The sequence below is a fragment of the Ursus arctos genome, unplaced genomic scaffold (assembly GCF_023065955.2).
Source record: "Ursus arctos isolate Adak ecotype North America unplaced genomic scaffold, UrsArc2.0 scaffold_12, whole genome shotgun sequence".
Classification (NCBI taxonomy): Eukaryota; Metazoa; Chordata; class Mammalia; order Carnivora; family Ursidae; genus Ursus; species Ursus arctos.
Window position 1 is genome coordinate 9,445,680 of NW_026622786.1, and position 20,336 is coordinate 9,466,015.

Consider the following 20,336-nt stretch of genomic DNA (forward strand, 5'->3'; position numbering starts at 1 on the left):
GCATTTCGACTTCAGTCAGCCCCTGTGGTCATCTAGCAGGTGTTAGGTGCAGGTAGTTATTATCCAAAACTTCTGGGGAAGTGGAAGATGAGAGTTGATAGGGTGTTGTTTCTCTATGAGAGCAGAGAGTTCATTAAAGTTGTTAATTGTAGCCTGGCAGGACTTAAGTGACATTAAACGGGGCCCTGACAGTTTTGGGTCCTGCAATGGAAGACAGTGTCCAGAGTGAGCATGCTTACAAAAGAAATGCTTAGCCTGTTAGGGGCATGGCTACAAACATTCAATTGCCAGGAAGGGTAAAAACAAGCCTTTTTGATTTCTCATGATATAAGTGAAATCAAAGCCTTTGACTTAGGGATGCTGAAAGAGCAAACCCCGATAAGCCTTGAGCAGGCCGCGTCATCTTTCAGAACCTCACATCTCATTTGTCTTCTACCCATAAAAGTCAAATGATCTTCATAATACTGGAGATCTCTGAGAGCCGCCAGAAGGGAAGGGGCATGGACATTGCTACTTCTCTTCAGCTGCATGATAGATGGGAAGAGGGTGGGATTTACAACCAGAGGGGCCTGACTCGACTTCCCTTTCCAGATCTATATTGTGTAATATGCCAGTCACTTAACTTCCCCTGTTAAGCAAGGATGATAAATGGACCTCCCCAAACCACCCTGAGGATCAAAGGTGATAAGGCACAATAGCTGATCATGACAGTGACATTGACGGCAACACATAGCTCTCTTGCGTTACTTGACATGTCTACATCTTTAATTAGAAGCTGTATCACCCTTTTGAAGAAGATAACTTTTAAAAAACACGAAGACCCATACACTGTGGACTTTAAAAAATAGGCAGAAGTATTAAAAGCAATGGTTATATACGTTCTATCTTCCATTTCCTTTTGGGTCCAGCTTTCAAAGAGTCTGTCCTTGTTAGGGATGTAGCCCCACATTTTGGATCTCTCGGAGACAACTTACGTCAATTCTGGCATTGGCCTTCTTGTGAGATCACCTTACAGTCCCACAACCTTACAATCATGGCCTCCAGTATTGTCAATACGTTGCTACAAGTTCTGCATACATTACTGATTAATTTAACAAGTATTTATTGATCATCTATTTTGTACCTGGCACCAGAGATCCTAGGGTTACAGTCATGTACCAGGTGTAGGGCCTAACATCATTCAGAGCACAGATGAGAAGAAGAGACAGAGAAATAAGCACACAATTATAATACAGTACTCTATATGCCACTGCAGGCCAGTTTCAGAATACTTTGAAATCAACTTCTAATCCAGTGTTGGTGGTAGTGATTGTGGCAGATGGTTAGAGAGACTTTTTGAGGGAAGTGGCTTCTGAATGGGAATTAGTGAAGCAGGGAAAAGTGGGAAGAACATCCAGGCAAAATACAAGGCCTATGACGTGGGGCAGGATGGGAAGACATGTAGGAAGGCACAGCAGGGACCAGAGTGGCATCTGGAGAGACCAGCATGGGCTAGGTTTAACCCTCTCAACAGTTGAAGAAGTTGGCTTTTATCCTCCCGTTTTGCAGCTGAGTATATTAAGGCTTAGGGTGCTGTGAGAAAGCGAAGGGAGATGTCTGGGGAAAAGACTAGAAGATGTGCAAAACCAGCAGAGGAGATCAAATCGCTTCTGAGAACAATTTTCAGATGAGAGGAGAGATGATGAGGTCAGGAAGCCTTTGGTCAATGGTAGACTCTGTGAGGCCCGTTACTTATATTTTCTGCAAGGGATCATAAATTTCATACTTAACCATTATCACAACTGTTGAATATAATATATGCAAAGGGAATCGAAAATAGAGTCTAGATCTATCTGCCTCCAAAGTCTATACCCTTTCCTAGTTTAGAAAGAAATCTAGCTTATTTTTAATGCTAAGAATAAGTGGTTGGAGCAGCTGGGGAGGTCAGGGTGTTGGCAAGGTGACTTTTACAAGGCCAATCCCTTTAGGTCCAAGGGCTTGATGGCTGAATAACTATGTCAAGAGCCCAGCTCCCCAGGAGCCTCAGGGCCAAAATCCCAAATGCCATGTTCCAGGGCCTTTCTTTAAAAGCCCTTTGAAGTAAAACTGTGTCAGTAAAGAGGGATATTGATATGAGAAGGAGGTGTTTTGATACTGCAAAGCTATCAGGTTCTTGGCCCTTTTTAGGCACTAGAAGAACATTTTTCCTCACAGACCCCCCCCAACTTCTGTGCTTAAACTATAGGAGAAGACTAAAATTTTGAAAGTTTTGGGGAGCCTGGCTGGCTCCGTTGGTGGAGCATGCGACTCTTGATCTTGGGGTTGTGGGTTCAAGTCCCACACTGGGTGTAGAGCTACTTAAAAATAAAATCTTGAAAACAAACAAACTTTGAAAGCTTTTGACCATGACCAAAACCGGGGTGGCGGGGGGAGATAAATCTGGCTGTTTTCTCATATTTCCAGGTTAACGTTTTCTCATAGACAAATTCCTAGATCAACAAAATCCTCAACTTTCATAGAATTAGCAAATAGGTAATTAGTTGCCCTAACACTGACCTCAACCATATTCCATTTATTCTAATAAAGGTGTTATATGAATGTAAGTGCTAATTTTCCAAGGCAGAAAATATGGGGCCTAGAGGAGAATCTGTTTAATATGTGTGTCGAGGATCCTGCTAGCTTCCCCGTTTCCTACCCTTAAGGCAAGTGCAATCGTAAAGAAGTGAGTTGCAAGATGGTGGGCTTTCACTGGCATTCCCCAAAGGTGCCAAACTGCCGAGGAAGTGTTTTTTTGTTTATCTGAATATTCTCGGGGACTCCTGGTGCTGCTGCCCACATGGGCTTCCTGGAACTGAGGCTGTTCTCGAACCATCTCGAACCACATTATGAACACAACTCCTCCCTTAAAATGAAGGCAAACCAGTTCTGTGTAACTTCGAGCCCGTATGCACTGGGTTCTGGCTCTGACTCTAAAAGTGCAAACCACTGACCCACGAAACTGTTTCCACTGTTTCTGTTTCAAAGGCATCATGTTGAAAGAAAGCCTGTTTGCCCACCGTCTAAAAAACAGATCAAACCTAAGGAAAATAGTGTTTTCTTTGCTAAATGTGTTTTCCTTATTTGTTTTACAAATGCAATGTGGGATTAGTGTGGAATAACCACCGCTATTATGTCCTTTCAGTCTTTTCCCTCAGTATTTGTATTTAATAAATGATATCATACAGTGCATATTATTTTAGATACTTCCAGGACGCCCAGCTGGCCCAGTGGGTGGAGCGTCCAACTCTTGATCTCGGGGTCGTGAGTTTGAGCCCCAGGTTGGATGTGGAGATTACATTAAAAAATAAAATCTTAAAAAAGAAACTACCTTCTATTTACTGGTTTTGGGAACATGTCTCATACAAATAAATATTCTTGGGTGATATGATTCTTTACAGCTACATAGTACTGCCTGTAATAATGAACCTTAATCACTCACCCAGCTCTCTGTTCTTGGACATGTAGGTGCTTTCAATGATTTGCCCACAATTACTATGTTAATTTTAACTAACCCTTTAGTTGCCATCCTTGGGAGTGCATCCCTTTGGTTCTTTAGAATGAGTTCTTAGAAGTAGAATTACTGAATGGAAACTCACTAGGTACATTGTAAGCCTTCTGATGCACGTGGACAAATTGTCCCCCTCTCCTTACCCTAAAGTTTGCACCAACTCACACCCCTACCAGCCATCTAGACTCCCCAAAATAATAGTGTCTATATAGGCCTTTCCCAGGACCAGCACTAAACCCTTGCCAGTGTTTTGAAAAAGAAAATGGCAAATTTTGTATCTAATGTTCCCACTTTCTCCATTTCAGAGGATTTCTTTTTCATGCCTTAGCCTCCTTCTTAATTTACCAGCCAACCCTACTCTCAGTAAAGTAACTAATACACTCATTTACACCCAAGTCTCAGTGATTAATGAGATTAAATATTACAGTATACATTTTAATCAGTAACAAAACTGAAGGGCTAAATTTCTAATAGCGTTTCACTTTATTATCAAGCTAAACTTCAGAGAGATTGTGGAGTAGAGGAAGCCCCAGAGGTAGTAAAACAGAGGGTCAGCTGTTCCCCTTAACTCCCAGGGCTGCCCTTTGCAGAGCCTCTGTTATGGAGTGACAGAGGAAACAATGAAATATTCACAGTCTCTTCCTTCTCTACCCAAACCCTCAGGAAAATCTTGGGTGTTTTCTGCTAAATCTCCCCAACTCCAGCTCATAATGATGAATTCAGTGGAGTAAACCCTGCACAGAACACTGAGCAAGGTCTAAGACAGAGGACAGAGGATTTGCTGGTGAGAATGGACTTAAAACTATGAGGGAGAAGAGACCAGGGAGCGGACTTCAGAGAGAGTTTTGGGGAAATTTCAAAAAAGAAAAGCTTGGGTGAGCTAATAAGAAGGATAGCAGTTGCAAAAGAGGATTTTTTTTTAAAGAAGTTTGCTGTGCATTGTTCCTGTAATGCTTTTGATGTTTTCCTAGAGGTCCAATGGTTTCCATGAAAGTTTTCCATTGGGTTGGTATTTCTTTGATGGTGACACTGTCAAAAACTAGACCACAGGATATTTGGGCTTTCCATAGGTTATAATGAGATCATGTCTTCAGGGGCACCTGGGTGGCTCAGTCAGTTAAGTGTCCGACTCTTGATCTTGGCTCAGGTCTTGATCTTGGGGTCATGAGATCAAGCCCCGTGTGAGGCTCCACATGGTGCCTACTTTAAAAAAAAGATTTAAAAAATCATGTCTCTGGAGCTAGACAATATTTATGCATAATAATAAAGAGCTGATTTGTAAATGTGTATTTATATTTAGCTACTAATTTTAATTATTCATATAAAATCTTTCCAAAAAGGTTATTTGAGGAGAGATAATCCTGAAATAAAATATGGACTGCCATCCAGTTGGGCTGCCTCGTGGACATATTTTGGCTCAGCTGAAAAAGAATACATTCCAAAAGCAGATCAGCTCAGTTTGGTATTTATCAAATGCCTAAGATGAGTCAGGCACTATGTCTGACACTTAGGGGAATAAATGTGACTGATATATTGATTCAGCATGACCAGTAGGTTCGAATCAAAGTGAAATTTTATTTTTATCTCTCTCTGACCTTCTGAAGTGCATTCAGTAGGGAAATACATGACAAAACTTCCAAAGGCTCCGATGAAAACTTGGCCTCTCCTCCAGTGGGTTCATGTCCCCTTAGCCCCTGGTCCCGGGAAGGTGTACTTCTCACATGACTCAGTGCTCAGGTCCCCTCCCCCCGGTATTCCTACTAGTGAAGACTCATCATGACTCGAGGATATCTGGCCTGTTGGACAAGTGCATGTATCCCTTGCCTCATACAAGAGCAAATGACCTCCAAATGCAGCCCTGTGTTCCTTCTGTCCCCCATCCCCCCCACCTGAACCCGTCTCTGTCTCTTTCTCTCTCACTGACCTGTTGTAGACCACATCAAATTTCTCAAGTACGATTTAGGGTCTAGTTCATGGTGTCACCAGCACAAGACATGTTTGTGCTTTGTGCATCGGGGAAGGGGAGGAGTTATGTCCTCAGAAGGAACCTCACAAATCTTCTCTCCCTACTCTGAGCCCCTGTTATATCCTTCATCTGATTGAGGTGTCTTGGAATTATGGAACTGGCTGTCAAAGATCCCCTTTTAAAACTCTGCACAGTGGCGTGGGCTCTTGCTTCAGTATGCGGCATCCATTGTATCTTGGAATCCCAGCTGAAACTTTAAACTTAACAACCTCTTTACGCAAAAAGAAAAAGAGACAGTGCCTGTTATTGAGAAGTTTGGGGGAGAACAAAGGAGACACACATGTGTAAACAGATCATTTCAATTTGATGTGACAAGCATCAGGATAGAAACAGGTACCAGGGACAGCAAGGACACGGTGACAGCTCCTGATGCGTATTGTCACCACTTTCCCTCAAACATTATCTGGAGGAACGCCATACGAAAAAGAATGAGGAGCCCCTGTGACTTACAAGGGAGCTCAAATAATGTGGTGTCTTCCTGGGAACTTGGTGCTTCCGAACAAAAGCTACCGAGGTGTCCCCTCGTTGCCCAAGTGCCTGGGGAAATGAAAAGATTACAGGTTTGGGTAATAGTGTATAATTGGTTACAGTGGATAGGAAAAGGATCCTTTTTCTAAGCGTTTGAAAGGAGGCCCGGAAATCTTGGCAGCCAAATGTAAAAATAGTAATCCTCTCTGAATCTGCCTTGAGGTAGCGTGGGCACAGGACAGGTTCTGGGCCAAGGCCGCTCTGATGCGTGTCACTGCCGCGCTCCTGACTCCGTGGCATCTGTGAGCGTGTAGAAGACAGCTGCACAACACAGCCCCTGCTATTAGGAATGGAGAGGAAAAAAAAGGGGTGCTGTCCACTAAAGCTACCTTCTCATTCTCTGCACGTTATCTCCCCTCCAGTTCTTTCTTTTCCTTTGCAATAAATAGCTCATTGCACTTTCTCAGCCCCCAAGTCCAACCCAAAACCTGGCATTACAAAATTGTCAGGAAAATACTGAATAGCTAAGAATGAGCTTACTCCTCTAAGGTTGCTGAGGCAGGGGGAAAGGGCGCTGTGACCAGTTAGGGCCTCAACTGAAGTTTATGCTGCTGAGCCCAGAACCCTAGAGATGTCCCATCTAGCTGCCTAAACAGGTCCAATCCACTTCCCACATGGAGAAGACCCTACCATGGCCACCATGGCCACAGGCCTGTTATACTTTATATTATGTTACCTATTGTCCCTCCGAGTCATTGACAGAGCCCAGAAATTCAAGTAGTTATGAATCTAAACTACCCCTTTCAGACCTCTCACGCATGTCAAACCACCGTTCCCATTTTTGGAAGGATCGCACCCCCAACCAGAGACCATTTTGGAGCAATGAAGCAGCATTTCATGCCCAGGGTATCCCTGACCCCATTAGACTCTGACTCCTCTGGCAGGCTCTGGAAACCTCCTCCAGGAGAATACGGCTGGTTTTCACTGGGAAACCTGGCCGGATGGAGAAGTTCCAACATCCCCACCAGTCATCCCTGCCTCTTGTCCTCTGGGCCCCCTGTCTGCGTTGTCCCATCCCCACGGCCATCCTAGGTTTCTCAGCTCTGGTGGCCACTGGAATGGTCCTATTTGACTGAAATGTGAGAGACTGTTTCTGTCCTTGGTTTGGATAAGATATGCCTAGAAAGGGAGAAGAAACTAAAAAGCCATTGTAAATCTGAAACTAACAAAGCTAGGTTCATATCCTGACTTCTGAAATCTAAGTCAAGCTGGATATGGCTGGTGCAGCTTTAAGGACTCTGGCATTACTTCCTTTTCTCATCTCTATCTAGCCTCGTGAGAAACTAAGCTAATCAATTTCTAGACCAAGGGAAAATTGGGGAGGCATTTCTCCCAAGCCTAGTAGGATTCGTGGTCCTCAACAGAACCTGCTTCTAACTGTCTGCAGGAGACCTTCCTCTCCTGACTCCACCCTCCACCCCTTTGGCCTGGAAAACAACGCAGTTCGTATTCACCATCACTCTGCTTCTTCACATGGGCCTGGGTCTCTTGGGAGAGGAAAGGAATATAATATTTTTAGAGCCTATCCTACAGGTGTTACATACACAGTGAAGAAAGGCACCAAGCAAAGAAGGTAGTTCCCTCCCTAGCCTTCAACTATTTCTCCCTCGAGTTCAGAGCATTAAAAAGATGGTAGTGGGACCCACTAATGTCCCACCAACCAACGGGTCATTCAAAGTACAAAAAATACGAAACCTTAACAGAAACATATACACGACTTAAGATTAAAAACGCTTCCTTCCAGTTTTTCTGGTTGGAGGACAAACTGAAACTGAACTTTGATCTCTGTTCCCATTGTGAGTGTTGGTTGGGGGGTGGGAGGGACAGGTTGCCGTTCTGGCTGTGCTAATACCACAAGGTCATGCTCATGAAGAGCCCAGGGCTGCCTGGGCTTTGGGTGCTGCCCAGTAAGGTTTGCTTTGACCCATCTCTTGAAGTTCTGATAGCTTGGGCCCCTGGACAGCAAACCTTTGTCTGTCACTTGTTTCTCTAACTTGTTCGCTATTGCCTGAAACGAATTCTCTGGATGACCATCAAGACTGATTTTCTCCACGGCGGAGGCACAAACCTTGCTTTTCAGGGTTTGTACCATCATCTACAAGTCTGTTGATTGGGCTTGAAGCCTTCTTGTTGGCTGCCATGTTCTCTCCATATCCTACCTGCTGGGCACTAGGGCCATACTCACATTTCCTGTTCTTCTAGCACTCTGAAGATACCAGGCCATCATTTTTCTGGCATCCCTTGTGACTTTGGAATGCAAGCTATTAGTTTGTCATTCCTTTCTGGGTAATCTGTCTTTTCTCTCTTACTGCTTTTAAGATCATTTTGGTCTTTGCTCATCAGTTGCATTATGAAGTGTCTTGTAGCATTTATTTACCCTACTTGAGATTCACTGAGCTTCCTGAATCTGAAAATTGAGATCTTCATAAATTCTAAAAAATATGCAGTCTTTTTCTCTTCAGATATTGCCTCTCTCTCTCTCTCATTCTTTACCTCTGATCAGATATATATTAAAATTTCTCATTTTGGTCTTGGTGTGTCTTACCCTCTTTTCCATATTATTCATCTCTTTGTTTCTCTATATTGTATCATGTGTAATTCTTCTGCTTAACTGAGTCTCCCCTCCGTTGTATGCACTGGAACTCAATTTGTTTCAGAGCTTGAAGTTTCAACGATTTATTTTCCATTTCTAGACGTTCTGTTTGGTTGTATTTCAAACCTTTGTCTGGTCAGATTTTGTCGCTTCCTCAAGCTTCCTATCCCCTCCTTCCTGCATTTGAACACATTGAAAAGCCTTATTTTATATTCTGTACTCCATGGTTTCAATATCTGAAGTCTTTTCGTTCCAAATCTGGGCTGCTTGTTTCTACCAGTTCTTGTTCATGGTAACTTTTTCCTTGTGATTTTTTATTATGAGCTTATATATTTGGGGGAATTTCACCTGCTGAAATCCTTTGAGGCTTGGATGGAGAGCACCTGTCTTCAGAGAAGGTTTGCTTTTGCTTCTATGAGGTATTGGCCTGTTAACAACGAGGAACCCTTTCCATTTGATTCTTAGTTTAGGTTCCTTTGGTACCAGAGGCCTCGTGAGATCAGGCCTCAGACCTGCATGACAACTGGCTGGTATACTCACCATCTCAGGGTAGCACTGTTTTCTCTTCCCCCAAAACCAAGACCAAATGAGGTGGTCGCCCTTTGGAGGACTGGGGCGTCCTGGCTTATGTGATTCTCCAATTCAGAGTCCCCAGCTTGTGTGGCCCCTTAGCCTTGTCTCTGCCTTCAGCACAGCTCTTAAGATGGAAGCTTTTGGCCACTAGAAGGCACGGACAGCCACTGTGTGCAGCGCCCCCCTACCTGCTGGATTCATGAGTGTCCTTCGTTTTAGCCTCTGCGGACTTCTCCTACTCTCTTGCCAGCAAGACCAGTGTTCAAAAAACATGTGCGTGGTTTGGGGGTTGATTCAGCATGTAGAGCATTTTTAAAGTAAGATTGTTATTTTTTAAAGGATATTTATATCCACTGTTGCTAGAGATTGACATTTTTGTTCCTTTTTCCTGTAGAGGGACACCTCTATTTTGTAAATCATTGGTAGAGAGAAATGACTGAAAGGACCCAAGTTTAACAAGTGATCAAGCACAGCTGTTATCAATTAATTCCATCTCCACATTGGCTTCCTGTACCCCCCACCCCTGACTCCCGCCAACCAAGTCTTCTCCTGTTTCCAGCCCTCCCAGGCACTGTGTTAGAATTCACGGCACCAGCAAGATTTCATAGACCCTAATTTTTAAAAAGATTATCTTCCTTTAGAGAGGAATATAAATGATAATTTCTCCCATAATAGGCTGCTCGAAAGTTAAGACTGCATTAGTTTCCCTTAGTAACACAGCATGGATGTTTGATTTATTCATTAATTCAACAACTTTTAAATACTATGCGCTAGGTACTCTGAGGGAAGCCTTCTCTAAGGCAAAGCATTTATTCAACAAACATTTATTAAGTCCCTACCATGTTCTAAGAACTGGAAGAACAGCAGGAATAAAACACAGCGGCAAGAAACAGCCTGGCATCTTTAGGGCCCCAAAGTAGTTTAGAAGAGTTGAAATGTGGAGCTAGGGGGCCAGAAATGGGGCAAGAAATGGAATGAAGTATCCACACATTTATGTAAATTCTTGAGCTTGTATTTATGTTTGAACTTTTTAAAATCTCAGAATTCATATACAGTCTTTACTTTTTATGCTCAAATCAATATTTTATATTTAGATTTAAATTTTAAGCTTTTACTAAAATACAGTGTTTGAATATGTAAAAGTTTAGACCAGAAGATAAAACAGAAATGTTGTGTTTCATACTAGCCCTGTAACCAATTAATCCCTGGGTTAGTGCCAAGCCCTGGGCCAGGCATTGTTTAGGGGGGGTCCACAGGGTCTGAGATGGGAGTTGGGGGTGGATACAGAAGAACACAACAGAACCTTCTTGCATAGAGTATCAGGCTGGGAGTCCCGACCTGGGGGAATGCAGGAACCATGAATCTACAGGAGAAAGCTGAGACCAAGGCCTTGGAAGTCAGGCTGGAGCAGGGGAAAAAGACCAAGCAGCAGAGTCTGAAATCACAACGAGGCCTTAGGTTCAAGCCCAGCTCCAGGACACAAGCAGGGTGCAGATTCTAGGCTGGAAGACCAAGGAAACTTTCTTTGTGTCTGTTACAGATGAACAGGCTCACAGAGGAGTTTATTTTTTTTAATTCAATTAATTAACGTATAATGTATTATTGGACTCAGAGGGAGAGGTCAGTGATTCATCAGTCTTATATAATACCCAGTGCTCATTACATCACATGCCCTCCTTAATGTCCATCACCCAGTTACCCCATCCCCCCATCCTCCTCCCCTCTAACAGCCCTCAGTTTGTTTCCTGAGAATTAAGAGTGTCTTATGGTTTGTCTCCCTCTCTGGTTTCGTCTTGTTTTATCTTTTCTTCTCTTCCCCTGTGATCCTCTGTTTTGTTTCTTAAATTCCACATATGAGTGAGATCATATGAGAATTGTCTTTCTCTCACAGAGGAGTTTAACTCAAGGGTGACCAGGCTCCTAGGACAGGGTGTATCTCCCCTCCCTTCCTTGGTGTGAGCAGCCAAGGCCTGTCGTGTATTAGAGAGAGCAGCCCAGGGTCTGTGGCTGAGGAACGTGGCTCCAGCAGGCTGGGCCCTCAAGGAATGGGCCAGGGTGTCTAACTGCCACACGTCCATCCTCTCGAGCTTCCTGCAGCCGCACCTGCAGAACCATGCCATCTACACAATGTGGGTCCTAGCTGGTGAGGACTTGGGTGGAACTCAGGGTCAGACCTGGGGAAGACGGAATAACATATCCCTTTTGATTTCCGGGATACAGTGGTCTTCTTTTCACTGGGGAGCTTTCCTGCTATGACTGAAATTGAGCAAATGACAGATGCCTTGGGGGATACAAATATGCCCTTGTATCCCATTTCAGACCACAGAGGTGTCAGACCGCCTGACAGGTGTATGTGCTCCAGTAAAATTCTGAGGATGACAGATAGACTTGTTTCCAGCTTTATTAATGAATAAACAATGAGCTGATCCCAGGATAGGTTTCCTGAGAGAAGACAGCCCAAGTACTTCTCTGAAACTCTTCTGTGACAGCATGGGTTTCCTGAAGGCGAGAAAGGAATGAAAAGTCACCACAGTCACTGTGGCTTTCAGGTGTTGCAAAGGTAATCTAGACTCCAGATCATTTGCTCCATGGCCCATCCATCTGCCTGAACCCAGGTCACCATGACTGATGGGGAGAAAGACTTATGGGAAATGTACTCGCCCCGGAGGGAGCCTGTCCTGTTTCTCAGTTCCAAATCCTGTGTCCTAGCCCCCATCTTAAACCCCAGTGCCTGGCCTTCCTTCTCTCTCTCGGGCCCTGCCCTTTGAGCTTCCCCTTCCTGCCTCACCCCCTGAAATCCACTAAGGAAGGAGAAAGGAGAGCATGCTCTGGGCTGGGCCTTCAGGAAAGGTGCCAGAGACAAGGCAGAGCTGACCCGGGCTTTGAATGGGGCCTGCCTTTCATAGCCAGAGAAGTGGTAGAAGACTGTTATAGGCAGAGGGCAACGGGGGGCAATGCACAGATCAGTTTGCTAAGAATTCACAGCTCCAGAAGGGGAGAAGGGACACATAGATGATATGGGGCCTTTTAGGTTGGTCTCAAATTCTAAGCAAAATTTGAACTTTGATCTACGGGCAATGAGAGATCACTTAAATTGGAGGATCCTGAGAAGGGCTAAAAAATAAGAATTAACTCAATAATTTAAAAACAATAGCTAATATCTGTACAAAGCACAGTTTGTTTCTTTGACCCTAACAGCGATCCTGTGGACAGAGTAGGGCTTCATGTGGCCACAGGTGGAAGATGAATCGCAGCATTTCGCAATTATACAAGCCCCCTGCTCCCATCAAGGCTTCATTAGGAGAAGAACGCCAGGCTCTCCACGGAGTTGATAAGGAGAGACGTACAGCAGCACCTTCTCTTTGTTCTATCCATTTCAGAAATGACCAGGCTGTCACCGAGCAGGGCTCCTGCCCTCCTCTGGACCAGGCTAGGGCAGGAGGGGTGAGGAGGGCAAGGTGGGAAGGAGGCCGTGCATGTGAGAAGAGCAGCCCAAAAGACAAGCGCCCATCACGGCTAGGATGTGCTTATTAGCGGTCCAGTCTCACTGCAGGTGCTGTGGGTGCCCCTAGAAATCTCTCACAAGCTTTGGTTTGGAAGACTTACAATTAGGCTGTTTCAGTTGAGACCACACAGACTGCTCCAGGCTGCGCGGCTTTTCTGACAGTACAGACCCTTCATGGGAGGTTCATGAACGGTCTGAAGTGTGTTTGTTATTAAACACAATGGAATCGGTTATACTGCTGGAGACATCTTCTGGAAACATTTTTTTTTTCCCTCTGCAGTGAGAATAGGGAGGAATGGGAAACACAGGTATGATTAGGAAAAGACTAGCAATCAACCTTATATTGACTTTTGTCTCGCTCTGCTTGCGCCACTGGAAAACAGTGTGCGCGAGGCTGATGAAATGCTAATGCATGCTTCATGGGCAATCAGGGGGCAGCTATAAATAGAGCAGGCCAAAGAAAAAAATAGAATGGTTTGCTGCAAACTCAAATATTGTTTAGGGAAAGGTGTCTCTCTGTTCACGTTCTGTATTTTTCCACCTGTTACTACTTTGCCTTTTGGCTTTCCTTCCAGAGTCTCAAACCAAAGATACCACCTAGAGAGGTGAACTTCTTCAATCTATGGAAGATCGAGTATGTTGTCTGTCCATAAGTTACAACTGCACAACACATGAGCCTGGAAACTGATTTGAACCCCCGGATTTAGAAAACTTTGGATTTATATACCATACAGTATAATAATTAAGGCCATGGGTGATGGAGTATTAGACCCAAGTCTAATCCTGCTCTAATTTAATAATGTAGGGGTGAGCCCTTAGATGAGTTCCTTAACACTAGGCCTCAGTTTCCCTGTCTGAAAAGAAAGATAACAGTACCCATCTCATAGGGTTGTTGGGGACTAAATGAGATAAATGAGGCCACGGATTGGGGAAATATCAGCTATCATTGTTATGTTATGAATAAAGGTTTTAAGAGGCATAGACAGAATACACACCTGTGGAAAGAATAAAGCCAGAGCAAACCCCAAGGAACATCGAATTACGGAATCCTTTCACTATTTGAAAGGGACTTTCAGAACTCTTCCAGTCCCTATCTGGTGCCCCCAAACTTCCTTTCCCACATCCATCCTGAATAGTTACTCGGCCCCTGCTTGTAGGCACATGTCCCATGACGGGAAACTCAGCAGTCTCAGGCCAGTACCAGGGAGCTCTGCTGGAAAGTTTCTCTGTATACCAAATCTAAATCTAACCTCCTAGAACTTTCACCTATTGCCTTCGTTTCTTCCAGAGCGAGAGAGAACCGGCCCACGTGGCACCCTTCAATTTCTGAAATGATCGTCACTACATTTTGACTCCTCTAAATTAAACTACCCCAGTTCCTTCAACTCCTCTTCAAAAGCCATGTCTTCTAATCACATCACCATTGCTGGTCCCACTTCTCTTAGATCAATGGTTCTCAACCAGAGCGACGTATCTAGAGACATTAGATTGTCACAAGAGGGGCAGGACGACTGCCAGCATTGAAAAGAGAGAGGCCAGGGATGCTGCCAAAGATCCTAGAATGTACAGGACAGTCCCCAGAAGCAAAGAATTATCTGGCCCAGATGGTCGGTAGGGCTGAGCCGGAGAAACCCTATCCTAAACAAACACATGCATCAGTGTTCTTCTTAAAGTGCTGGCTAAAATGTGCACGGATGAGTTCCACTAACGTCGCCATTTTACTGGCATGACTCTTCAATGAACTTAGCCTGAGACTCTGGTAGTTGGTGGCTGGTGGTTAGTTCAAGCCCCCTTTCATGTGTTGCTACTAGCGCAGGGATGGCACTCATGGGGCCCACACGCTCACTCAGAAGTCACTCATCATGGGAGGCATGTCTCCTGCTGAGCCCAGAGACAGCCTTGTAATCTCCAACCCAATATCCGAGGCCATTACTATCAATCATTCAGAAGAAGTTGGCATGCAAGATGCAATCCATTTGCTGGTCATGTCTCCCTGGTTTTGTGGCACTGAGACCCAGGTAGGATATGATCCTGGGGCCTGTGCTTTGGAGGACCCCATAATACTGTGTCATGATTCTTAGTGGCAGCTTGAAGCAAGACAGGGTGCCCCAACCTCACACTCAAAAACACCCAAGTCTCTCCCGTGCAATTTTCTAAAATGTCCTCCCCAGACAGAAAGCCATGCTGTCCACTGCCATGAGAGCAATGTGGACAGGGCAAGGCTGCCCAGAAGGACACCCCCCACCACACACACACACACACACACACACACACACACTACTAAAGCTCCATGGAACAGTCTCCTCTTTGCCAATTGCTTCCTGACCCTCCATTTACCACTCACAAATGTGCACGCTCCCAGTTCCCGGGATCAATACTGGCCTTGATTTTACCAATATAAAGAGATAAAGCCGGGGACTGTAGAGATGGGGGGGAGTGTTTGAGGAGAGAATAATCTCAAGCCTCTCAGAAACCTAAAACCTGTGCTAATCGATATCTAGAAAATAGCTAATTTTACCTTAGAGCCCAATGCTCTGTTCCACATAGTATTTAATAAGAATTCCATTTCACCTTTTACAGGGGGAAAAAAAGAGAGAAATGTTTTGGATAAGCTGAAATAAATGTCTTCAATTTCAGCATTCTTTATAAACTCAGTCGCTTGGTTAGTTTATGAAAAAGGTAATATGTTTGATTTATTCAAATATTTACTTGATTTACTCAAATATTCTGCTTGGTATATTTGATTTAGAAGTGTAATTTATTCAGATTAATCATACATGTGCTAACTTAATCTACTTTCAGAGTCTGAATCATTTATCATTTATTCAAGTGGAGGTAAGCTGATGATCTTAAGGAATGTGGTATCTCTCGGTTCTGTCAGTATTCGGGAAGGAGGCAGGAATTAGAGAACATAGAAACCATTAATGTTTGGATAAAACAAAGAGCGCTTTATGTCTTCCAGAATGAGCGCCCTACACACTGCATAGCAGATCCCGAAAGCCCTTGTTTTCGGAAACGGAGCTAGAGGAGATATGCAGGGGTGGGGATGAGGGGAGCCTTCTGCACTTGTGGCCTCCTGCCATACGGGAATTTTGTGGCTTGGTGTGGCTTTCAGGTTTGTCTGGCCTTTTTTTATTATTATTATTTTAAATAAACACCTGCCGTTGGAGCTCCCTCCCCAGAGACGCACATCCTAGGCTCACCTCCCCATGTGCCCACCTTTCCAGAAAACTCACTGGCTCACAGCATCCTCAGTCGGTGTTTGCTCAATTGTTTCTGCGCATTTTTAATAGCCCCTGAAACAGCTTCTGGCCGTACTGAGCCGCCCACTTTGGCTGTTGGAGTTATCTGCCGACTTACCAAGTGTGTCTGTGAGGAGTCCGATTACAAAGTCAGCCAGGCTGTGAGTGGTCTGCCCTTAACCCTGTTTCTCCCCATAAACCCTGTGCCTTTATTGTGTGATCTGGTACAGTGTGAAGCTTTTCTGGAACACACATATCAAGTCTTCACGGAAACGCCTAATTTCTTTCAAGGCAGCAGCAGCAGAAGCAAAGACATGTGAGGGAAGTGAACAAGGCCATCCTAGGGTAGTATGGACGTGTTTGGCAGAATTCGAGTCTGAGTCCTACAGCCCCTGAATGTCCCTTCTCCCAGCCCAGAGCCCTGAGCGTGATAACTCGGGTCCTGACCCTGTCCGTGCAGCAGAAATACCACTTTTCTTTGGGTTTCTGCCTTAGACAGTATGTAGCAGCATGAATTAGCCAAATTTATTGCTCAATGAAGCCTTTTTCTTTACTTTATTTGAAATCTATTCATGGAAATACACTTTGATTCTCCCCATTTCTCCCAGATTTAAAATACTTCCTACTCCCTAGAACTCCCGTGAAAATTTGTTCCTCTCTTTACTGAAGCCCAGACCACACACGTCTTGTTATTACAGTGCGTGTGCGTGCGTGTGTGTGCGCTCCTGTGCGTGTCTGTGTATGTTGTACGTGCATGTGTGTGTGAGTTTTACCTCAGTTGCACTATAAACTCCTGGAGGGGGGCGCCTGGGTGGCTCACTTGGTTAAGCGTCTGCCTTCGGCCCAGATTGTGATCTCAGGGTCCTGGGATCGAGTCCCATGTCAGGCTCCCTGCTCAGCGGAGAGTCTGCTTCTCCCTCTCCCTTTGCCCCCACCCCCAACTTGTGCTCACTCTCTTTCTCTCTCAAATAAATAAAATCTTTAAAAAAGAAATCTCCTTGAGAGCAGACACTTCATCTCTACGATGTCCTCCCAGCAATATCCTTCACACAATAAGAACTTAATAAATGTTTCCTAAATGAACAAATCCTCCAAAAGCATTGATTTTCACCTGGGCCCCTTTGTAAGGCATGTCTAATACACGTGCACTGTGAATTCCAATGCACTGGTTAAAAGACAGTTTCGCATTAAAAATTTCCTGCAGCATCGTTATCGGAAATTATTCTGGAAAAGTAAAAACCAAAAAGCAATGTAAGAACACCTTATGTGAATATTTTATTCACCTTTTTAAAAAATTAATAAGCAGCAGACAGGAACTATTTAATTTGGCTGCTCTGAGAGTTCCTACTTCTCTTTCCAAGGCCCTAGAGGGCGATCTCTTTCCCAAGGGAACAGCAGCTCCGCCCAAACCTCAAGCTGACTCCTGCTTAGAGAAACTGCCGATGGGAGGCTTCTGCTCCAGTTAGGGAAACATGTGGCTCTGCGGGTGACAGAGCTGGGCTCGGCCGCTCTGACCGGCGCACACAGCCTCCACAGTCCCCTTCCTGTAGGTGACCAGCCACGTATCTGTTCCATGTCTTTGCTTTTCCTGAGAGAGGGCAGAGGATGGCAGACGCAAAGGCCCGTGGCCGGGGGTGGTCTGCAATGCTTCGAGGGGAAATGTGGGGAAAGGCAAAGGCTGGGGAGAAGGCAAGTTACCCCCTCTGAAAGGCCACGTGAGCCACATCAAACAGTGAATTGTCATCCTGGGGGAGATGGGAGGGTGCTCAGAGTTTTAAGCAGAGGACCGTGAGGACTCCAGTACAGTTCTGTAATCATTCTTACAAAGAGCTCAGTAGCTGAGCCGGGGGGCTCACCCCCACGCCAGCTCCCAGGGGCATCACCGAGGAAACATACATTCTAACTCAGAATGTCTGTTACATCAGCACAGAGAAAAATAAGAATGGGAATAGCTAATACTCACTGAAGCTTCCCATGTGCCAGGCGCTATTCTAAGTGATTTCACCAATCACGTAACTCGTGGTAACGCTGTGGTAACTGCTCTAATCTGAACAAGAAGGAAGGGGAACTTGAAGTCACATGTCCAGAGGCGGTGGCGCCGTGGCTCGAAACCACGCAGGCTTGGTCCGGGAACCAGGCTTGGGACCTCAGCATGTCTACTCTCCCCCTGATCACCCCAGCTCCCACTTGCCACCAGATTGTCTCCCCTCAGCCGCTCTCATACAGCAGTTCTGAAGTCATTGCCAGCGCTGGCCATGTGAGCACTGGGTAGGAGAGGTCCGGGCTGCCAACAGGGGAAACTGTGAGGAGGGCACCGGAAAAATGCTGGGGAGACGCGGTGTGACCGGGGACAGTGAAGACAGAAATGAAGAGGTGTGAGAGCAATGAGGGAGCTGCTCGGCAGGACTTGATAACTCCAAGGAGAACATGCTCATTGCACACCAGCCCCGAGCCTGGTGCGTAGTATTTCTGATGTATCAAAATACTATAATGTTGCTATTATCACCAGTCACACTAGTCCCCAGGCTTAAGTCATAGCTTTTATTTATTTATTTTTAAAGACTTTATTTGTCAGAGAGAGCTAGAGAGAGCACAAGCAGGGGGAGTGCAGGCAGAGGGAGAAGCAGGCTGCCCGCTGAGCAGGGAGCCCGATGCAGGACTCCTGGGATCATGACCTGAGCCGAAGGCAGACGCTTAACGGACTGAGCCACCCAGCGCCCCAAGTCATAGCTCTTAATAACAAACGTAAAGCAAACAGCTGCAGGTAAACTGTTTTATGGTAAAAAGCAATATATGAATAGCCCTTTATGGATTATGCCAAAGCTGCTATCTATCTTGATCTGAAAACAATGCTTTTATATTCGTTTGCTCGGCCGCTGTCACAAAGAGCCACTGAGTGGGTGGCCTAACCAGCAGAAATGTGCTCTCTCACAGCTCCAGAGACGAGCCGAGCAGGCCTCGTGCTGGCGGGGTCGCTCCCTTCTGGGGCGGGGAGGGGGGGGAGTCTGCCCCAGGCCTCCCCGCCAGCTCCTGGTGGTTTGTGGGCCATCTTTGATGTTCCTCGGCTTATAGACTTATAGATCTCTGCTTTCATCTTCTTGTAGTGTTTTCCCTGTGTGTGTGCGCATCTGAGGCTGAATTTCCCCTTTTTATAAGGGCACTAGTCCTATTGGACTAGGGGCCCACCCTGCTCCAGTATGACCTCATCTAACGAATTACACCTATTACCCTATTTCCAAATCGAGTGACATTCTGAAGTACTCAGTGTTTGGACTGCAAAATGTAAATTTTGGGGGAGACACGCTTCAACCCCTAACACCCTTAGAGCAGGTAAAGCAGGAGTTACTCATTCCCATTTTAAAGATAAAGAAACTGAGTCTCAGAGATGTGAAGTAATTGAAGGTAAGCGAGAGCCCGGGTCCCAACGGCAAGTCGGCTCAGATTGTGTAGCTGTTCTCACACACGTGGACCAGTGAGCACCGAGGCTGCCCCGAGGTGCAGAGAGAGGGAAAGTGGTCCAATGTGGTCTCCTCTTAGCATCAATGGCACATACCCGATTATTAGAAGCATCATTTGGCTTATTCACTTGCTGCCCCTACAGCTGCCCCTCCGAGGGCTTGACCTCCAGGGAAACTGTTTACTCAAACAGTTTCTTGTACGTCTGTTGTTTCTCTGCGGTGGGCCCATCCCTGAGCCAAGGGGAGCTGGGTACAATGAGCCTATTCAGGGCAGAAAGGCAAATGTCCTGTGCTTCCCTTTTCTCTCTGTGGCATCATTCTTTGCCTCTCTGTGCCTCTCTTTTGTCCTGCTATTGAGTAACGTCAGTGTGGGTGTGGGGACTGTGTGAATTGCCAGCAGTGAGAGAGTGTGGCCCAGGACACCTGCCTGATGACTTGTGCACACGGGCGGGCAGCAATGGGCGAGCTTCCCAGGAACCGCTCTGCCAACACACCAGCGCCGACCTGGGCCTTCGGTTCTGCCTGAGTCACTCCCCGCAGCTAAAGCTGGTGCCCCTCGAGGAGCATGGGTCCACCCGGAGAGAGGAGGGCCGTGCCCCATGTGTGAGCCCCCACTCCTGGGAGGCAGTGTGGGGAACAGATCAGTGCAGATTCCAGAGACAAATTCTATTCCCAGCTCGGCCACTGACCAACAATGTGAATTTAGGGAGCATGCTCAATCTCCCTGTGTCGTTTCCTCATCTGCACGATGGAGATGATAAATGTGTTTACCTCGTAAGGTTATTGAATAGATAAATGATATAATCCATAAATGGTGCCTAGAACAACATGTCTGCCAAGTAATTCTAGCACTCAGCAATTGTAAACAGTACTTCCTTACTTTTT

General features: G+C 45.5%; 1 protein-coding gene across 2 annotated transcripts in view; it reads left to right on the forward strand.

Annotated features, from left to right (window-relative positions):
• The window catches only part of VTCN1 (V-set domain containing T cell activation inhibitor 1), a 54,411-nt gene that overhangs the window by 10,743 nt on the left and 23,332 nt on the right, over positions 1-20,336 (forward strand). The window lies entirely within an intron of this gene.